The sequence below is a fragment of the Octopus sinensis genome, linkage group LG15 (assembly GCF_006345805.1).
Source record: "Octopus sinensis linkage group LG15, ASM634580v1, whole genome shotgun sequence".
Taxonomy (NCBI): Eukaryota; Metazoa; Mollusca; class Cephalopoda; order Octopoda; family Octopodidae; genus Octopus; species Octopus sinensis.
The window spans coordinates 60,445,763-60,469,575 of record NC_043011.1 but is presented as its reverse complement, the minus strand read 5'-3'; the positions used below and the strand labels follow the sequence as shown (position 1 = coordinate 60,469,575).

At 34.5% G+C, this 23,813-nt stretch overlaps 1 long non-coding RNA gene across 1 annotated transcript in view; it reads left to right on the top strand.

The window, feature by feature from the left end:
* Positions 1-5,596: 5,596 nt before the first annotated feature.
* LOC118766381 overlaps positions 5,597-23,813 on the top strand; it is a 23,753-nt gene continuing 5,536 nt past the window's right edge. The window contains exons 1-2 of the long non-coding RNA XR_005002315.1: positions 5,597-5,788; positions 13,058-13,070. This is a non-coding gene — a long non-coding RNA (uncharacterized LOC118766381). The remainder of the gene's footprint in view (positions 5,789-13,057; positions 13,071-23,813) is intronic.

The following is a 23,813-nucleotide window of genomic DNA, read 5'->3' as shown; positions in this document are numbered from 1 at the left end:
CAATTTACTGTCATTATGGCTATAATTATTATGAACACTAGTGGAGCTATCCAATTACTAACATGATTAGTAAATTCTTTCTAATTAATCGTTGTCATTAATCAGTGAAATGATGCTGTAGTGTGTCATAAAAACAAATCTAGTTTGTTAGCTAATCTATTTTGTATACAAGCAAGCCATGATGACAGTTTCTCTGTCTACTGATGGCTTGAGTGCTATTATCTTAATAACACATTTTCTATATTACATGCTCTATTATCTCTCTCATAATTAATCATAAAATGTTCTTCTCGATATTAATTCAAATTCTATCCTTTGAATTAGCCTTCTAAATCATTCAATCCTGTGTTTATATTTAAAATGTTGGAAATTTTCACACTCACAGACACACTTACATACACACTCATATAAAGCCACTGTGAAAATGTTGACTGATATTTATTTCTCTTCTGAGTATATAACTAAGAATTTAGATAGTCAAATTTTTCTGTTTTCACTAGAAAAACTACAACTTTTCTGTCCATCTCTTACATCAAATGAAAAGTTTTATTCATAAATGAAATTGTCTCTGACAAATTTAGCAATAAAAGCAAAAATAGTTTGTATTTGATATTCGTACATAAATTTCAATTCTCTTTTGAAACAATGATAGTCTTGTGTTTACACTGATATAAAACTAAGCATTGGAATTATTTTATTCTGGTACTAAAGTTTCTTTTCTAGATACCTAAAATTCCTTTTAGAATACTAGGATTCTGTATGACTTCCAAAAGTGTTTTGGAATAAACAAATACAGATGAAGTTAAATATCTTTGTTTAGGACAATATTTATCAAAGGTAGAATGGTTCTTGTTTTTTACTTCGGTAACCCACAGCTTTTTTCCCACAATTATTTAAAGCCAAAATGTTGCTGGATCATAGTACAAAGTTGTCCTCTGATAAAAGGCATTTCATTCATGAGCAAACCCTTGTTTTCTTGTGTATCTAGAATTGCATCATAATTCAGTGTAATTTGATGGAAACTTTGTTACTATTTTTTAGCAGGGTGGTTACCTTCACAAAAGTTCTATCATTGGCTTGTATGGCCAAGCTCAAATACAAATGAGAATTGCTAAAATATTGTCTATTGTTTGACAGATCTTTCTTCCTTCATTCCTGTCTATAATGCTTATTACTTGTGTAAAATATATAATACCACTTCATATGGTGATATAGGTGTTGCTCGTAGTGGTAGTGATGATAGTAGCAGTAATAATTCTACATTCTCGTTAATAGCGGTGATACAATGTAACAGAAGTGATAACGTCCAATGTTTCTTTAAAGCTTCCTAAATTATTCAAAACAAGATGTAAAAATAAAGTTAACCACATTTTTCTATTTTGCAGTGCTATTCATTTTCAGTTATAATTTGTCATCTCTGTGTTAATATACAAGCAGGTATTGTTTATCTAGATTGTATTTATGTATAATATATGCACTTATTATTGCTTCGTATTTTTACTTTCTCTTATTTTACTTCTCTTTTATCTCACTGATAGATACATACATTTTATTCTCTTGTATTCTACTCTCTATGGTTCCAATTTCAAGCCCTACTGCACACCTTGAGCAGGTGTCTGCTATTGCAACCTTGGCATCAACAAAAACCTTTGAGTGAAATTGAGCAGATGCAAACTGTGTAGAAGCCCAAAGCCTGTCCACTTCACCCCTACACAGCCATCTTGGAAGTTCTGTAAAAGTCATAGTGTGTGCCCTTCCTTCATTTGGCATAAATTATTCTAGCCTCACCTGTCTTGTACTCTCAATATCTCACTTTCTTCCTCTCAACATCTTTCATTTCAACTTTGATTTCTTTATTTGTACTTTGATTTCTAACTCATACTCTCTCTTCTGCACTTTTGTATTCCTCTTGTATTTTGCTCATTCTATCTCACTGGTATTTTGATGTTTCACTATTTACTACATTGCTTTTACTCTGAACTATCTCTTGTACTTAGACTTTTGCTATACTTTCATCTCTCTCTCTCTCTCATCTCGATTTTGTACAAGGCCTCCCTCTTGTCCTTCAATCTTTGTCATATATTTTGACCATTACCATGTACTTTGATGTTTGCCTTGCAGTTCATACTCAACATTATTCTTCAAAATCCCTCTTCAATTATGCTGGTTCTGATTTTTTTCAAGTCTTACACTTTTTTTGCACCATTGTACCTTCCCTCTTTCTCTTATCCCTTTCTTTCTCTGTCATTTTCTCTCTCCATCTATCTTGTTACATTATTATTTTTGTATATGGTTGCTGTGCAAGACAACATCTTTTTTTAAGTCAAAGATTTTGCAAGTATTTCTCTTTGTTGTATTCTGTGTCTGTAATACATTATTATTCCTCTGGCACACAGTATGCAGCAGTTATTCTACACTTGAACTATGTGGAACTATATTGCTATCATGAATATTGTCATAGTTTAGAATCTGAAAGACCAAACACCCAATACGTATATTATATATATATATATATATATATATATATATATATATATATATAATTAGCTCCTAGTTTGACCTTCTGAGCAAAGGCACTCCATGTATCTGTTGCTATTGATGGAAAGAAAATTCACAACAAACTCAAGCTATTTTGAGTTTACTAAACAGGTTCAATGTTTTGGATGTTAGGGAAATTTTACTGTTTACAAGAAATATTACTTTAAAGATATGGAGATTTCAGGAGATTTTAAAGGATTTAAGTTTCTTTTCTTTGAACATGTTTGTCATTGGATTTCTTTCTGCATAATAAGAGAGAATTTCGTGTTCTTTTTTAGTATAGCATTCAATATTTTAAACAAGAAATCACTGTTCTTCATGTTTTAATTTTCAAAATAATCAATAATTTTAAAGATTTATTAAATTAGCAAACTTTCTAATTTATCATCATCATAGCCATTTAACATCATGTTAATTAGCTTCTAGTTTGACCTTCTGAGCAAAGGCACTCCAGGTATGACCATATCTTCTTTTAGTTAGACACAGTGTATCTAAAATTACATTATTGCATGTTTTTCTTTTTTTTTTTTTTAGTCAAGTGTTATTTTAGGGATGTTTGGGTGCTATATTTTACAGATTGAGTAAGCAATCACAGGGAACTGGTTTCATGGATGAATCATCAATATATTAAAATAGTGTTTTGGATACTGATTAATTTTCACTTAATTGAAACTTGTTGCTAACTTTCTTACTAATATTCATGTAGCACAGGTAACACTGACTTTCCAAACAATGATAGTCTAAAAAACTTCTTACAATCTGCACTAATTTACAAGAGGGAACTTCGAATTCCTGCAGCCACCAGACTAGTGCCTTCCACAGTAAATTGTTAATAAACTTGTATAATTTATATTTATGTATTGTAGCCATGGCCGATGCCAGTGCCACCTGACTGGTACCCATGCCAGTGGTACATAAAAAGCACCATTTGAGCATGACCGATGCCAGTGGCACATAAAAGCATCTTTTGAGCGTGGTCGATGCTAGTGCCACCTGACTGGCTCCCATGCCAGTGGCATGTAAAAAGCACCCACTACACTCTCAGAGTGGTTGGTATTAGGAGGAGCATCCAGCTGTAGAAGCCTTGCCAGATCAGATTGGAGCCTGGTGCAGCCTCCCAGCTTGCTAATCCTCAGTCAAACCGTCCAACCCATGCCTGTAGGGAAAGCAGACAATGATGATGATGATGATGTATAGGTAGCTGTAGTTCATTTAATTGTGTAAGTAAATTTAATAGTTATTTAATTTAGAGTGTGTTGAGCAAAGTGATCACTCCTGGTTCAGAAAAAGCAGTAATCCAGAGAAGCTTTGGAACCAACGATTCCAGAAAATCAATTTTGTACTTGTAACAGAAAGAGAGAAGGAGAAAATAAGGATTCCAATTTGAACCCGTTAGCCCCTTTTGATACTAAACACCTGAGACTGTCCCTGGTTTTTCAACAGCTAAGATGTTGGTTAAGGCAGTGCAGTCACCTAGAAGTTCTGAGTTCAATCCCAGGCAAGGCACTAAGGTAATTCACAAAAATCAACTAAAGCAAAAATGTCACCAAATGCTGAGAGCCTGATAATATACCCCCCATGGATCAAAGAAAAGGTTAGGTTCGAAATGCCAAAGCAACAACCGAGTTCAATACAAGACACCTGAAGAAGGCTTTAGTGTAGAACAGTCGAAACATAGTGAAAGTAACAACCAAGATGAAATCACCAATTTGAATAATATAAACAGTATACATAATGAAATACCCATTTTATAGTGACTAGTATTCAAATTTATGCCCCATTATAATTCTATACAATAACCATTTACTGTTAATTTATGTTCAAAGCATTAGCTTAATACACCACCAAGTGAAAAGTTTGTTGCTTTATTAAAACCCTCCAGCTACTTGATAATGGTTACAGAAAGGTTCATTAGAAGATAGTTTCAAGCAGGTTGATATTGAAAAGGTTAAACAGGAATTCAGCAAAACTCCCAGAGCATTCAGCATTTGTGAAATTGTAGTTGCTAACCTTTACACTTTCTAGAACCATCTATCATTGATATTTCTTCTTTTGTTATTTCTTACATACCTAATATCTTTGGGATGTGTAAACAACTCAAGTGATTTGTATAAATTCAGTAAAATTAATGCATTTTCAACTTCTTAATTATTAATTACATGTTGATGTATCTCCGCTCCACTCACACACACACACATATGACATTTCTAAAAACTGTTTATGTAAAACAAAACTGATATTTGACCAATGTTGTTGTTATTCAGCCTCAGTTTGACCCTGACTAAGGAGTCCATCGATTACCAACATTCAAGCCACACTCTCCTAGTGATATTTTCAAGAACTGTGTATCATGGACGACACAATAAAATATGTCTATTTTCTTTTTCAAGACAATAAGATGTAGTTTGTAGGAAATCTGGTTGCTATTACTAACAAGTGGCATAACCATGCAGAAGCTTCTTCCAGTGGTAATGTTTGCATTCTGGGCTCAAATCTTTCCATGGTTATCTTTGCCTTTCATCTCCCCAGGGTCAATAAACTAGAGTTTCAGGAAACTATTGGGGATGACACAATCAACTCTTCCCATTTCTATAAATTGTACCATGGTGCTTAGATGTAAGAAATGATTATTTCTCCTCAAAGATACTCATTCATTCATTTAGCATAATTTTAATGCCTATTTTTCCATGCTTGTGTGGGTCAGACAAAGTTCATCGAAACAAAATTTTCTATGGCTTAATGCCTTTCAGATTACAACATAAGGTAATATTTCCCTCTGATTGGACATGTTTTCGCAGAAAATGGTTCCGGCTTAGAAGCATTCAGCCATTATCACTCAGAGGCAGCCTGGCACCACCACTCTATCAAACAAGCATGCAAATCATTGCTCTGATCCCACGGTTCCTCTCGTACTGGATGGAATAGACAAGTTGACATTGCTGGTGCCCACCCAACGTCAGCAGAAGCATCGGATGATGCACGAGCGTGTCGCCGCCATGCACCAAACACCCGATGCGACTTGGGGCACTGTGTATGCACAGTGCATCGATAGGATATACTTAAAGCCTTGTTGTTTTTATGTGGTGGGAATATCATTCATTGTTATTGTGGCGTACAGAATATTCGGGATATTGAGGGAGTAAGATATAATTTGCCTTTTACTAGAATTATTCTTAATATTTCCAATATAGCATTGTGTGGATTTCCTTTTTTGGTTAAATTTTATTCAAAAGATTTTATTATTGAAGTTGTATTCTATGTGTATATCTATTTACGTGGTGTGAGGTGATGTAAAATTTTCTATGGCTTAATGCTTTTCAGATTGCAACACAAAGTAATATTTCCTTCTGATTTGACATGTTTTCTGTGAAAACAAATGAGACATGAAAAATGCCACTTGTAGGATGGTAGTGTTTATTTGTAAAAGTTGCATGATGTCAAGACAAGGAGACAGGAACACAAACACAAACCCATGCACAAACACCTGTATATATATATATATGTAAATATATACATGAGGAGCTTCTTTCAGCTTCTATCCACCATATCCACTTGCAAGGCTTTGGATGTCCCAGAGCTTGCTCAAGGTACCATGAATAAGACTGAAACTTTGCATGTAAAAAATACGATATATATCTACTAATATCTAATATGTATTTAAAATATTATAAATACTATATGAAATCATATAGTATTTAGATACTTGGATTACTAGTCAGATAAATATTTCTTTTTGCAGAAAACATGGATGGAAGATGTTTATTTTACATTTACATATATGTTAATGTATTCTGAACATAATTTATTTTGAAACTGCAGTGTCAATCTAGACTGAAGATAAAGATGTTGGGTTTATTTTCTTCATTTTTCTCATTTTGTTTGTTTTTATTTTTGTTGTTTTTGAGTGTCTAAACCACTCAGTAAGTAAAGACTTGGGCTCTGTCTACTGGATAAACTTTGGCACCAAAATGAAGCCAATAAATCAAATATGTTTATTACCAAAGAAGGGATTTGTTTAAAAAGACAACTAGATCTCAATTTAATAATGTATAGACAAATTTCTACTGTTTTGTATCACTTGTATTTCAATTATTAGTGAAAACATAAATCCTATTGTCAAAATTTAATCTGTTAGTATTCTAAAAATGAAAAAAAATATATATATATATATAACTTCACTGAAGTTATATTTATAGTAATTTCAAAATTAATATAAATAATGGATTCATTTTAATTTTATCCTTTTAATGAAATCTAATGACAAGAAAGACCTCAAATAAGAAAGCTTTATTTAGGTTCCATATATAATTACATTAGTAAGGTCTTGGATATTCTATAAAGCTAATATTGGTTATTTTTTGTTTTGAAATTCGACCAGGTGAGAGAGGATGAAACTCTTGAATTCCTGGGAGGCTTCAATGTTGGTGCCAAAGTTAGGTCAGTGACTTCTGTTTGTTTTTGTTTGTTTGTTTAATATTTTTATTTCATATTATTTTACTCATTTTATTCATTTTATTTTTCATACTACTCCAGTCACATGTTATTATTATTATTATTATTGTTGTTGTTGTTGTTATTATTATTATTATTTTTATTATTATTATTATTATTATTATTATTATTATTATTATTATTATTATTATTATTATTTTGTAATATCCATGATGATCACTGGCTGTTGTTGGTGATGAGGAATACCAAAAATGTTTCCTGCCCCCCTACCAGTAATATATTTCAAGCCTTCAATTCTGCAAACTCTTAAGTTATTTCTTAATTTGTTTTACATATTGACATAGGAAGGATATGTTTAACATTTTCATCTGATATATTTACAGAGTAACTCATTATTAGTTATTATTATATACCAAGGATCTAAAGAAATACAGATTGAAAACTTGTCAACATCTACAAAACAGGTGTTCTCTTCTCTCTCTCCCTCTCTCTTTTTCCTCCCTGTCTCTCTCTCTCTCTCTCTCTCTCTCTCTCTCGTGCTTTTCAATTACTCTATCATTATTTCTCTTGTTCTCACACTTTCTTTCTCTCTCTCTCTCCCGCCTTCCCTTCAAACTTTCTTCTTAACCTGCCCACCATTTCTCAAAAAACATCAGCTATACAGATTAAGCTGTTTTAATTCATTCTGATGACTTTTATTTATTTTTTCTTCTACAGGGTTGGTCATGAGGTTACAAAGTACAAACATCTTAATGCTTCCATATTTACTGCTTTGCCATCAACACTTGCTTTCATAAAATATATTTCTGTGAATTGTCATTTTTATTTCTTTGTTTTTTGTTTTTACTTTTTTTAACTTTTTTTTATAGAGCTACTTCTACTGAATTAGAAATTTTATTTCCTATGATTAATAGTAAAAATGAACCATTATTACTGACTGGATATATGCGCATTCTACTCACACACAGTCAGTAACTGTTATCCACCCATGCTAGCATAGGAAAAAGACCTATAAACACATAATTGATCCCATTGCAAACGTTGTAAACATTGAAATGATGATGATGTGTGTGTGTGTGTGTGTGTGTGTATAATACATGTAATTGCAGGTGTGCAAGTGCATGTGTTTGTATAGATATATCAATCATTATTACGTCTGCATTTTTTATGCTAGCATGTGTGTTTATGATGCAAGTGTATAATAGTGTGTGTGTGTTTCATCATCATTTAGCATGTTTTCCATGCTGGCATGGGTTGGACAGTTTGACAGGTGCTGGCCAGCTGGAGAACTGCCCAGGCTCCATTTGTCTGTTTTAGCATGGTTTCTTCAGCTGGATGCCCTTCCCAATGCCATCTACTTTACAGAGTGTACCAGATGCTCTTAACGTAACCACCAGTATAGGTGCTTTTATCGTAGCACCAGCACCTACAAGCCCAAAAGACTAGGATCTTTCAGCTAAGAAAGGGATGTAGTAGAGGACATGCCTGTATGCATGGAGAGCCATGATTTTACTCGACTTGTGTGTGTGTGTAATTGTTGTTTTTATGTCTGCATTTTCTATGCTAACATGGCTTAAACAAGACCTGTTTAGGTGATCTCCTTTGACTGGATGCCCTTCATGTAGCCAACTCTTGTTTCCAAATGAACTAGTTATTCCCCTGCTCTTTTACATAGCAAACTGTACAATGGCCAGAATATGCCTTTACAGTGAATGTAAACATTGACACCATCTAAATAGTTTCATTGTTTATACTTAGAAATTGTTTATGCTTAGGAGAAGACCGAGTACAAGGTGATTGGATAACATCCATAGTGTCAATCGGTCATGCCTGAGAATCTGGCCAGAAAGTGTTGACGGTTACTTTTAATAAGACCCTATAGAAGAAGTACTTGAAAGGTCTTCCTCTGAAACCTTCCGAGGCATAGAGGGCAGAGAAGATGGCTGGCTGGCTGGCTATAATAATCATAATACAGTTTGCTAGAGCTGAAAAAGAACAAAGGAAACAAAATCCCCATTAAGCTTTGCTATTTTCCCTTCTTTTCAACGGTGTAGTTTCTTTGTTTCTTCTTTATTAACTGATTGTTATTAAAAATTCATTTCTAAAGACTAATATATCCAATATGTTACTGATAACCTACATAGCTAATAAAGTAAACAGTAGGAGATGAGGAAACTAGAATTCATTAGTGATGGTTGGCAATTAATTGGTGATGATAAATGGTTCAAAAGTGGAATGAAATGATGTGGAGAGGGAAAGAAAAAATAAAAGAAAAACAATTTTCTGATGAAGGACAGTGTCCAAAACTTTAAACATTTTCTTTCTGACAGCAAACCAATTTGTTCCACTTACGAACTGTTTATGGAGCTAATAAATGTTCTAATACAATACTTTTTATCTTTTATCATTTTCTTTTCCTTCAGGAGATGAAAATCGTGTAAAGATATTTGGTATTTCACTTACCATTGTTTTCTTAAGTATCTGTGCTAATGCACAGATAATCTTGTTAGTTCACTATTTAGTCTTTTAGTGTGGAGCCTAGTTTTGCTTTTGTTGTCGAGTATATTACTAGAGTCTCTATTATCAGACGTAAAGAGGATTGACAGGTCTTTAGTGATTTAAAGTTCATTTTCTTGTATTTTCATTTATCCAAGAATTTATGGGTGGGTATGCATGCTAATCAGAATGTCAGGTAATCGAAAGATAACTGGAATTCTGTGGTATTTATTTGTCTGCAATGATATTCTCAGTAGTGCTACTTAACTATCTCTTCCTTTTTGTTATTCTTTTTTCTGGCTTCAAACTTTGGATTGCAATCATGTTGAGACACTGCTTCCTAGAGTTTTAGCCAACTACACCAAGCATTGTATTTCAATGTCTATTTTATCAATTTCTGTTTAGCAAGTTATGGAGCACAGTATAGACATGCACGGTGTACATGTATGAATGCTTCTATACACATACAAACACATGCATACATTTGTCTGTACATACATGCATTTGTTCATATGTTTGTACATACATACATTCATATGTATATATGTATGAAAGGCTTCTCTCCAGTTTCTATTCACCAAATTTCACTCACAAAGTATTGATCATCAGCCTAAAGCAGCTTAATGGAAGACACATGACCAAGGTGATATGCAGTTGAAACAAACCCAAAATCACATGGTTCTGCCTGCAACCTTTTTTATTTACCAATTTTCTATAACATCAATAACATGGTTTTGTTATTAAGAAACTACTGAGAAGACCCTTTCATACAATGTTGTGTAATAAGATCACACCTAGAACCACCATGATGCAAAGCAAAATTCTTAACTACATTATAAGACATGCAGATACTTCATGATATCTTAATTTTTTTAAGTGATAATAATATGCTTGTAATATTTTGCTTAGAAGACTTACCTTCCTTTTCATTGTTTCATATATTTTCTAATTTGAAGGATTTCATGTGTCCTCAGATTACAATTCAAATTTTTGAAATTACTTGCTGTTACATTATATTCATTTCTCTGTTTTGATGAAATGTATTACTAGAAACATTAAGCAATGTTTCATCTACAAGAATAAATACCACTTCAATTTGACTCTGGCTGATGGAGAACATTCCCCATTTTTTTTAAAAAATCAATTTTAGAAATATTACGTGTGTGTGATATTTAAAGTATGTTCAAAAATTGCTCTTCTCTTCTTTCTTTTGACAACATAACTTTTTCGAGGAAGCGATACACATTGCATATTGTAGCAGATATGGTTTATTCAAATAGAATTCTTTTCTTGTGACTTGAGATTCACTACACATCAATCTCACCTGACAGAATACTAAGTACATATAGAGAGACAGAAAAACAGATACACACACACACACACCACACACACACACACACATATATATATATATATATATATAGAGAGAGAGAGGAGAGAGAGAGAGAGAAACATACAGACATGCACACACACACCTAGTTCTTTTACTACTTCACAGTTGAGAAGTTAACAGCAGGATGTGCATCCAGCTGTAAAATCAATTTATTACAACAGAACAACGAAAACATGGTTAACTATACTTGGGAAAGTTATTGCAAAATATCCCTGAGATAACATAATATATATTCATTACATGTCTAAATGTCTGAGATAAATTGATGTGAATAACATTAGAAGTTTTTGGACTATTAACATCTTTAGAGAGGAATATTTTTCTTTTAATATTCACATGTGCACTAAGTTTCAATCACTTTCATCTCCAGTCATCATCATGTGTGTTATTCTCCGATGTGAATGGTCTGATATTATGCAGACGTTCAGGAATTAGATAACTGATGACAGTCAGATCTGAAATCGATTGAAAGATTATGTAGGTGTAAATATTTTTTTAAAAATTCATCTCTCAAAATAAGAGAATTAAAAAATTTTTTTTTAGATACTCATTTGCTTAAGTTCAGAATCATTTTTTAATTTTATCAGACATGTTTTTATTGTTAAGAATTTTGCTTCCCAAACCACATGGTTTTGGATTCAGTCCCACTATGTGGTACCATGAGCAAGTGACTTCTACCATGGCCCTAAGCTGACCAAAACCTTATAAGTGGATCTGGATGAGGGAAACTGAAAGAAGCCCATCATGTGTGTGGGTATTTGTATCTGTGTGTGCCTTCTTGACATCACAATCTGTGATAGTTATAAACGAGTGTCACTGTCATACAAGCAGTGCCATTTATTCCAGTTTTTATAAAAGCAATAATGGGAAAATATTACATTGCTTGATAACAAGTGAGGGTTAGCAACAGGAAGGGCATCCATCTGTAGAAAATCTGCCTCAATGAATTACATCTAACTCATTCAAGCAGGGAAGTATGGGACAACAAATGGAACAACTACTAGTGATAATGATGTTGATGATGTTACACTATTTTATTTAAATTGTGAATCTTTATTTTGTAATTTCTAGTTCTATAATATTCCATCAGTATTCTGGTATCACTGTAATGGAACCATTTAAACAAAGCCAATACTCTTCTAATGGATTTTCTTCTTTCTCTTGAGAAGATAAAATCATTTGTAAATATCAGCTCATTGGATATTGTATTCCAGATACTCACTGCCTAAAAGTAATAGATCATACATTAACTCCTTCAGAACTGATCGGAAATTAAACAACAACAACATTTACACTAAAGAAACTCCCATCTAACTCTGTTCGATCTGAACCACTACCGAATAAATTGTATTCATGGCGATTAAATCTAAGTTGATTATCAGTTTTATAAAATTCAATCATCATCATCATCATCGTTTAGCGTCCGCTTTCCATGCTGGCAAACGGCCACGGTCAGATGGTGCTTTTTATGTGCCACCGGCACGGAGGCGAGGCGAGGCTGGCAAACGGGTACGATCGGATGGTGCTTTTTACGTGCCACTGGCACGGAGGCCAGGCGAGGCTGGCTACGGCCACGATCGGATGGTGCTTTTTACGTGCTACTGGCACGGAAGCCAGTCAGGGCGGCACTGGCAACGGCCACGTTCGGATGGTTCTCTTATGTGCCACCAGCACTGAATCACAGCGTCAATTTCCATTCATGTTGATCTTGGTCACCTAGGTAATGGAAGCTATCAACTATTTCTAGTTTTTCTCCCTGGAAAGTGACGGAAGTTGGTCTCAGAGCATTTTCAGTGTTTATTGCTCCTGAGCATCTGCCACATACAAAAACTATCTTCCTAGTTAGCCTTCCCTTGACGTTGCTGCACCTCTTGTGTGTCCATAGCTTACACTTGGTGCATCTTATAGAGTTTCTACCTACACCTTTCCTACAGATCGAGCAGGGCCATCTACCTGAAGGCGTTTGAGATTGTCTACCTTCCTACTTACTAGGACTTACTTGTGCTCGCAAAAACAGATGCTTGTCTTATACAAGCTAACCCATAAGTAGTCTGGAACACTTCATAAGTTTCTATAACATTTTTACCCAGTTTAACACAAACGTTATTGCATGGTGAGCTTCCAAATTGTCTTCACATCCTAACTACACTCTGCAAACTGTTCAGTCCTGATAAGCAGTGTTTAGTAGGGTGTATTCAAAATGCTGTTACAGCTAATTCCTTCAATTTGGTTATAAAATGTTAGCAGGTCAACTTATTAGATGTATTATAATGAAATAATGATATACTGAGCTTATAATAATCTAAGGCAGTTAATAGCTGCCTCTCCCAAAAAAAGTCTCAAAACGTCAGGAATGTATCTTAAAATATTCAGTTCCAGATGAGTTCTGATTGAGTAGATTTATGATCTTTTACTTTCAGGCATTGAATATCTAGAATGGATTATCCAAAATGTTGATTTTGATAAATGTCATTTTGAATTGTTCGTGATTAAAGTAAAAGTTTCAATGCTAATTTCATGCAAGAACTTGTACTGACAATACAATTATCAAGCTTTGTATTGAAAAATGTTAATTATTTTTACTAAATCCCTCTAAATTGTTTTTAAAATTCATTGAAAAACATGCTGTGTGTATTTCATGAGAAATTTGATTATAGAAGAGTTAATATATTTTACTGCAGAATAACTTTTTAAGTTTTTAATCATTTTTTTTTTTTTCTCTTTTCCTCTTTTGAAAAAACATAAAATATTTCAAAAATTCTATTTAGAAATATTAATAAGAAAAATTGATCCAAAAAATTTTGACATGTTTTATTTCCCCACCCCAGGGCTTACATACACTTTTGAGTGACTTTCCATTTTCTCACTTATTTTTCAAATAAAGCTATAAGAATTAGGTTTCAAAAAGCTGCTGAACTAATTCCCATACATGAAAGTTTGGACTTGGAACTTCTTTTCACTCTCTGTATATTTATTTTAATTTATTTATATCTACCGCTACATTAAAATACTTCCAAAATATTGTTGATATATTCTCAAAAGATAGTCTCTGTCTATTGGTTCAATCATTTGGTGACAAATTTAGAATACTTAAAAGAAAGTAGTGTTCATTGAATATTTTTACCTATATTTCTTTCTGTCTCCTGAGCATAGTGACAGTGAAAAGTAAAGAATATTGTCATTCACTTTTCTTTATTAGATATGTTGAATGAATTGAGTTTTATCAGATCTATTCATATAAAATCAATATAGTTGCTTAGCAACTATTAGCTGATGATGCTGGTCACACAAGAAACGTCCCGGATTCATTGTCTTACTTCAATGGCATATAGAGTACTTCAATAGAAAATTAACATTATTATTGTTATTATTATTATTATTATACTCTACCTAATTACAAAATACATAATCATAACATTGCTTTTTTTTCCTCCTTTTTATTTTTAGTCAATATTGTCAGTGAATTTTCTTTTCTCTGTATGAGCTGATATATGAATGGCATAGAGATAAATGTCATCTTCCTGCTCTAAGAGGATGTCTGTAAGGTGTGAGCAAATGTTCTCTTCTTTGGAAATAAAAACAAATAAGAAAACTGGCTGCAATTGTTGAAGATGTATGCGACTGCAGCTAGCCACCTCTGTATTATGGGTGGATAGGAAGATAATAGAAAAGCAATTTAGATCACTCCTACACGTAGCTAGCTGATTGTTTATTAAGAGTTGCCAGAGTAGGTAAAATGCAGAGAGATTTAGTGAATTTGATCTGATGGATTTGCACTAAAGTCTAATAGATTGACTAGATTAAAGTGTCCATGAGCAAGCAAACATTATATGCTGCTTGTTAGAGAAGTAAAAGCTAACATAAGTAGTTAGTTTTGAATGGATGACAGAAATAGATGAGTAAAAATCTAAAGGAAAACAAACAATCCAAAGTAAACTTAAAAATACAATGCTTTCCTAACTTAAAAATAATTGTTTTTGACATACTTTTTAGTGGTTGGCTGTAAATGTGTTAGACCAGAGGTAAAAAGGTACTGTTAAATATATAGACATTGCAGCCAACATAAAAATATGTTTTTCTTTCTTCTTCACTCCTCAAGGCCACACCATCCTTGTTCTGTGATACAAATTCACTGTTTTAAAGTGATTGAAATTAAAACCTTTATGTTAGCTTGTGTTCAAAACACCAGCTTAATAATGACAAAACTGTTTTACTAAACTCTTTGTTATTTTTGGAATTATTTAAACAGAAGCAGTGCATTTTAACAGAAATATGGTAACAGAAGGGCTAAAATTACCAAACTGCTAAAAATTGGAGCTTAAATCCTGTTCAAATCATACTCTACTCGCTAATTAGAGGAAGGGCATATTAGACAATGTAGTCCTTGATATTTAAACTGATGTGAAAATATGCATGTTATATATTGTTAAAGAACATAATTTCTCTATAAAAACATTGCATGTTCCTTACAGGATATCAGCTTGAATCTGACAAATACAACAAAGAAATATTTTAGATAGTGCTTCAAAACCTTAATTACCTTGAAATAATGAGAACTGGAGAGAAATCTGCCTACATTAATAATTTTAGTTTTAAACAATTGTATTTTCTCTTATGCTATTAATATCATTTATTTCTATTGTAATAAGGGATACAAAAAAAGACACAATACATTAATCAATTGTGCTTTAACATGGTGGTTTTAAATCTTCCCTTATTTCTGTTATTATTTTTTTCTTAATTTTTTATGTACTTTTTTTCTTTTGTCTTAAGCACTATACAGCTTGCTATTCTGTACTAAACAACTAGAAATTTTATTTTTTACTTATGTATAAGCCTCTATGTATCAATGGTTGTCATACAATGAAATTTATCAATAGATGTGATTTTGTTGGGAATTAAATTTATGAAAATTTTTTTTCAATGTTTATCAGTTTTTTTTTTTCTATGATTTTCTCAGATTTATTTTTTCAATACTTGGTAGTGTTGGGATTATGTATCTTTTACTTGTTTCAGTCATTGGACGGCAGCCAGACTGAGACACTGTTTTGAAGGATGATTCAGTTAGTCTCTTTTGCCAAACTGGTACAAGGCTATAAATAAACTAACACCGATTGCTATGTGATAAGGGGACAAACATACACGCATGTACATGCAATGGGCTTTCATACAGCTCCCATCTACCATATTTACTCACAAGGTATTGGTTGGCTTGAGGCGATAATAGAGGTTTCTTGCCAAAGGAGCCTCACAGTGAAAGTGAACATGAGGCCATGTAAAGCAAGCTTCTTAATCACACAGTCAAAAATAAAGATACCTATTAATATGATAAAATGATGTGGGGATTCGTGAAAGCTTTTCTGAATAATTTATTGACATAAGAAAAGTCAAATGGCTTCATGTAACAAAACAAAACTGTTTCCCATATTGTACATTTTAGAAGAATATGTCTTAATAAAGTGGTCCTTTATTATAAACAATGATTTTTTAGTGAAAAATCAACATATTTGTGGTGGGGTTATATTCAGTTGCAGTAATCCCTCACCATATCATGGTTCACCTATTGTGGTTTATCATTTAAGCTTACATTGATTCCTCTGTGGTGTTGTTTTGCATTTATAATAAAATAAATATATATAAATTATAAAAATAATAAAAAAATATATATAGTATTGTTTCTGCTTTGCAGATTGTCAACTATGGGGGGAGGTTTTGGAACGGGACACCCATGATAATGGGGGGATTACTGAATATCACTTCATATACAGTACTTGACTGGTACTTTGTTTTAGGATGTAAAGAAAGATTAAAAGCAAAGTTGACGTTGGTACAATTTCAACTCGCTGCAATAATAATTTCAAATTTTGGCACAAGCAGGGATGGGGTTAGTTGATTAAATTGACACCAGTTCTTACCTGGTACTTATTTTATCAACCCTGGAAGGATAAGAGGCTAAATCAATTTCTGATGTTAAGCACACGATCAAAAAATTAGACGATGGTTTATTCAGTTAAATTAACTACAGTACTTGACTGGTATTTCATTTTATTGAAACCCAGAAGGATTAAAAGTGAATTTGAACTTCAAGCAACTTGAACTAACCATAATAATAATAATGTTTCAAAGTTTGGGATAAGGGCATTAATTTAACAGGAGTGGGTTAGTCAATTACATCGATTCTATCACTTTCCTATTAATTTAATTTATAGACCCCCACAAGAACGAAAACTCAGAACAAATAAAGCCGGAAGAAATGCTGCTAAGCTTTTCGCCCCAAACCCTCACAATTCTGTCAGTTTGTTGCCTTAATAATAATCCTTTCTACTATAAGCACAAAGGCCTGAAATTTGGGGGAGGGGTATAGTTGATTACATTGAAACCAGTGCTCAACTGGTACTCATTTTATTGACCCCGAAAGGATGAAAGACAAAGTTAATCTCAGCGGAATTTGAACTCAGAATTTAAAGATGCATCCATTTTTAAATGCCACAAAACATTTTGCCCAGTGTGCTAACAATTCTGCCAATTCATACAAGAGCATGTCATTGGAGTGAGGGGTCATAGGGTTTAAGTGAATTAAATTGACCGAGTATTTGGTTGATACTTTATGTTATTGACTCTAGAAGGATCTGATGCAAAGTCAGGCCTGTTAGGACTTGAGCTCAAAACATAGAGCTAGGTAAAAAATTTCAGGTTATTTTGCCTTCTGACATAAAAACAATTCTGCTGATCTACTGCCTAACAGTAATAATAATAATTGCTTGCAAGACCCTAAATTTTAGATGTGTTTATAGTTGATTATATCAACCCCAGTAATTAACTGGTGAGATTTGAACTCAGAAATTACTACTGTCCCATTTTTGCAAAGTTTAGGTTTCCTCTTAATTTCTTTTCACCGTTTTCAAGAAACCATCATTAAAATCTTTTGTTTATTTATCTACGTAAAGAAAGACTTGATCCTATATTTAAATATTTGATTGAAAGAATCTTTTTTCTTTCTTTCCTTCTTCGGAAAAACAAAAGAATAGAAATGAAACAATGAAATTTTATGCTTCAATGGTTTTTTTAACATTTCAATGGTTGAATGGATAATCTTGAATTTCCTCTTTATGTTTGTCTTTCACACTGAACCTTTATTATCTTCAGTTATCATCAATTTCATTAAAACTAAAATAGAAAGTCCAACTACCCTTGTGGGATAATACGATCATGGTTGTTTGTTAGGCTGATGGAATCTTTATCTTCATCTGCTTCATTTCTCTATGCTGGATTATTTAAGTGTTAATATAGAAATAAAACAACATTATGAAGTTATATATAGTTTATTATGTATAGTAAAACAAGATTCTAACCATTTTTCTAATGAACTTATGAGAGAACCTTTACACAGTTGTTCAAATCTCACCAGGGGATACTTTGATTAATATCGCCCTAGATAACCATAGATAGAGGTATTGCTCATGAGTGGAGCACCTCTGCTCTGTTAGGACTTAACAGTCGTGTGTGTGTATCTGCACACTTTCTTTTATAGTTTTACTGTTTTACCTGTGATGACATGCATTTACATGTTCAACTATAGTATATCATACTATGAACTTACCTCATACAGGGTGTTCAGAAAGTCTCTCCGCAGTAAGTGTTTTATTACAAAATAAATATTTATAAGATGGTATAAGATTACAAAAGAATATTTTAGACTTTACAAGACTTTAAAGAAACTTCATAAGAGGTGTTGAAAGTGTTGTCCTACATTTTCAATACATAAGCTGACTCTTCTACACATATTTTGAAATACATCTTGGAGAATCTGACATGGTATGGACCATGGGAAGATTATGATTGCTTCTTTTAGCTCATTAATGGTTTTTGGGAAATTTTTGTACACTGATCCTTTACTTGCTCCCCAGAAAAAAAAAGTCTGGTGGTGTTAAATCAGGTGATCTTGGTGGCCAAAGTCCCCTTGGAATAATCTGATCACCGAAAAACTCTTGAAGTAGCACGAAGTATGTACTGTAGCTCCATCTTGCTGAAAGTATGCATTATTAATTTCACTTTCAGTGAGTTGGCCTACAAATGGATGGACAATATCTGAGCAATATCTCTCGGTGTTGATGGTGTCATCAAACAATTCACTGCAGAGAGACTTTTTCAACACCCTGTATATATATTCCTGAAGTATCGCCACCATGGCCCTCCGTCAGTTATGATGACGAGGTTTCCAGTTGATCTGATCAACGGAACAGCTTACTCGTGAAATTAATGTGTAAGTGGCTGAGCTCTTCACAGACACGTGTACCCTTAATGTAGTCCTCAGGGAGACTTAGCATGACACAGTGTGTGACAAGGCTGGCCCCTTGATATATAGGTACAACAGAAACAGGATGAAAGAGTGAGAGAAAGTTGTGGTGAAAGAGTACAGCAGAGTTCGGTACCATCCCCTGCTGGAGCCTTGTGGAGCTTTAGGTGTTTTCGCTCAATAAACACTCACAATGCCCAGTCTGGGAATCGAATTGACGATCCCATGACCATGAGTCTGCTGCCCTAACCACTGGGCCATTGTGCCTCAACTCCTGAAATATACTAGTGTATCTTGCCACCATCATGAATATCACTTTGTGGATATTGTTGTTTTATGCTTCATGTTCCTTTATTCATTCGTCTCACCCTATGTGTTGTATAAAAATATAAACATCATAATCTGACCCTGTCTATCCTTTTATTCTATTATATACCACAGTATCAACCAGACTGCTGGATGTTGTTATACTTTGCTAGTCACAATGTGCTTCACATTGCTTTAGTTATAAAATGATGCCACCTCGCTGGTTAGATGAGAAGGCCAACATTCTCCCTGATCAGAAGGCTACTCCATCGCAGGGTTGATTCATTTACAGCTGGGTAGAGTAGAACAATCTGAAATGAAGTTGTTTTGCTCAAGAACACAACTCACCCCTCAGTTCAGAAATCAAACCTATGACCTAGAGATTGTGAATGTAATACCATAACCACTAAGCCATATGCCCACACACACACACACACACTCACACATATATTCTTTTATTCTTTTACTTGTTTCAGTCACTTGACTGCAGCCATGCCTTGCTCGAGCACCACCTTCAGGGATTTTAGTCAAACAAATCAACCCCAGGACTTATTTTTTAAGCCTAGTACTTATTCTATCAGTCTCTTTTGCTGAACTACTAAGTTACAGGGGCATAAACACACCAACACTGGTTGTCAAGTGGTGATGGGGGACAGACCCAAATACACACAACACACACACAGGTATACATATATATATGATAGACTTCTTTCAGTTTCCATCTACCAAATTCATTCGAGAGGCTGTAATAGAAAACACTTGCCCAAAGTGGCATGCAGTGTATCAGAACCCAGAACCATGTTTTTGGGAAGCAAGCTTCTTACCACACAGTCATGCCTGCACCTATGTATGTATATATATATACATACTGGCGGGCCTCAGTATTCACCACCATCTAACCTTACCAGAGAATGTTTGAGGTGGTTTATTGACAGTTTTTATAGAAACACAGAAACAGAGGTGTATGCTGTTTGAATGTTATGCCATAATTCAGTTTAGCTAATGGTGTACAAAATTTACTCAAATTGAAGAAGGGAGATATACAAGACCTTATCCTGCAAATGTTGAAGTACAAACACCATATCAGAAATTCATCACTGTGGGTGAAATACACACTTTATGGGATGTTTATCATGCAGCTACAAGGATCTCTTTATTCAAGGGAGTCCTTGCTACATTTTACCAGATATATATGACAAATATTAAATCCAGCAGTCTGACATTTTTTACTGTTTCGTACTAGGAGACATTCACTGCATCATCTCAGAGGTTTTCAGTGAGGTTTCATGCTCCTTTGTATATGATATATATATTTATAATATAATAATATATATATATTGTGTGTGTGTGTGTGTGTGTGTGTATTTTTTTCGTTTATGTGTAAACCTTTTCAAATGCTGCAACACTAATTGTAGACCTGTTCAAACACTGTGTTGTAATTGTAGAAAATTATGGATAAACATGATACATTTATATGGCTTTTTTTCACTTTTTTCCTACGTAATAACAGGAAATAGACCTCTTCCTTTCTTGTTAGTAGAATAAAAGCATTAATAATTTCACAGCTTGTTGAACAACGACGAAGGTTAAATTAAGATATAATTCAGCATGGAATGTAACGGATCTTAATTTACAGTATCAATGAAGGCTAAGTTTACATAAATGTGCATATGATAAAGCACATATATAAGTCAGTGAAATAATTTATGTTATGGGAAATAGAAACAAACAAAAAAAAAAGTGTATCCTTTCATGTTTTACAGAAGTTAGGTAATTTATGTAGAAAAATTGTTCATGCCAGTATTTTGTTAAGTTAAATGTAGAAATATAAAAGTTAAGCTTTTGTATAATAGTCAACCAGGAAGACTGAAACAACTTATATGTATTTTTAAACTCTTTGAAAATACTTGAGGAAATGATAACTGCTAGCTGGCTAAGATATATTGAGAGAAAATGAAATGAGACAGAATTCACTGTGTCAGATTTTGTATCGTCAGATATCCTTCCTTTTGCTGACCCTCATCTGTTTCGAAGCAAAGCAATTTTCCCCCATGGCCAGACATTTTTATTTTTTTACAAAAGACCTGAAATAAACATCATCAATTGTATGACAGTGATGCTCATTTATAAACACTATGTGATGTTGAGACAAGGGTACACGTCAAACATATTCAAATACGGTTATTCTGGGGCCATAGTAGAAAACACTTGCCCCATGTGCCATGCAGTGGAACACAAACATGTGGACTCCTGGTTCTCAAACATGTGGTCTCAACTATAAAGCTTTGCTTGTGCCTATATAAATGTGTGTATATATATATATGTCTTTTTGTATGTATGTCATCATCATCGTTTAACATCCACTTTCCATGCTAGCATGGGTTGGACGATTTGACTGAGAGCTGGCGAACCAGATGACTGCACCAGGCCCCAATCTTGATCTGGCAGAGTTTCTACAGCTGGATGCCCTTCCTAATGCCTGCCCTTCCTAATGCCTGCCCTTCCTAACACCATATGTATATCTATATACGAAGTTTAACTCGATCTTCGCCACGCTTTCCCTATCTTTATCTTTCTCTATGAAGTTTAATCCGATCTTCGCCATTCGTGGTGCTCCCGCCCTTTCCCACCCCCACCACCAATACCGGTGAACACTGTTCACACCATCTACACCGGATATGCCCTCCTCCCTCCTCCTCCCCCACCACCATTACGTGTCTCTCCCTCCTACCCCTCCTCCTCACATGCTTTCACTGTGTACTACACCTCCCCCCACCAAGACAAGCAGCTAGCGCCGCAGCTCATCAACCGCCCCACTGATCTTACGTTCCTCCTGTTTTGAATCTGTCACCGCCTCAACCGGCTATCTCCTTCCAGTCCCCCCCCCTCGTGATATCCTACGTTTTTATCTCTTACGAACCTGTTCCAACCCCTCCCTGTCATCGTTCCTCCTTACCCCAACCTTCCCCGCTGGTGCTTCCCTATATTACCTGCACCCCCCCCACTTTCTCTCCCTCACTTCTCACTGGTGGAACCTTTCTCAGCTGGACCCCCCCCCCAGACCCAGGAAGACATGGGATGAGGCAGTCAAGCATGACCTCAGAGCGTTGGGCCTCACTGAGGCAATGGCGAAGGACCGAGATCTCTGGAGATATGCTGTGACTGCAAAGAATCGGGCTGCTTCCTGCATCAGTTCCGCATAGCCCCTGCCCATTCAAAGTACTCCGGATCCCAGATCGTCCCGCTGTGCTTGAGGAGACCTGTTGAGTCAAGTACATGAACACTCCGAACACCCCTCTCCACTGGTGCTCCCCTATATTTCTGCACCCTCCACCCCACATAAAAAGCACCATCCGAACGTGGCCGATGCTAGCACCGCCCCGACTGGCTTCTGTGCAGGTGGCACATAAAAAGCACCAACCGACCGTGGCTGATGCCAGACCCCCCTGGCACCTGTGCAGGTGGCACGTAAAAAGCACCCACTACACTCGCGGAGTGGTTGGCGTTAGGAAGGGCATCCACCTGTAGAAACACTCCCAGACCAGACTGGAGCCTGGGGCAGCCCCTGGCTCCCCAGACCCCGGTCAAAACCGTCCAACCCGTGCTGGCGCGGAAAACGGACGTTAAACGATGATGATGATGATGATGATAATGATATCTTCTAAGTGGCTGGAGTGATAAAAAAGCTGTCAGTAAGATACTTGGGTTGGATAACCATTTTATTATACTCTTTCTACAAAATTGTGACTTTATGCCAAAAGTAGAAACCTCTATTTTATAAAAGTGGTAGCTTTTGGTAAATGGTCTGACCCCCATTTTCAGTTGATGGTCGTAACCTAGTATACAAATAGTATTTGAAGGAAAAACAAGGGCATTACAAAATCCAGTTACTTCTATTCCATAAATTTGGAGCCTAGAGGATAAACCAGCTGTTGTCTTATTTTCAAAATCACTTCTTCCATGTGCTTTCACACGCTCCACTATATGTTGTTCTTTTACTTTTTTCTTATCTCACAAAGGAAATGACTGAAGATGTATAGATCTTGTAGGGTTTTGACGACTATGGTTGTAGAATTATATTTCAAATTCATTTATCAAAGAGTTTTTGAAAAATTTGAAGTATGAAGAATATGAAATTGATGAAGCATAACAAAAATGATTTATTATTTACAAAGATCTCATTGAAATTTGTTAGAACCGCTATTTGATTTAACTTTATATATATGTGTGTGTGTGTATATGAATATATATGTGTATATATATATATGTATGTATATGTATGTATATATGTATATAAATGTATGTATATGTATGTATATATGTATATATATG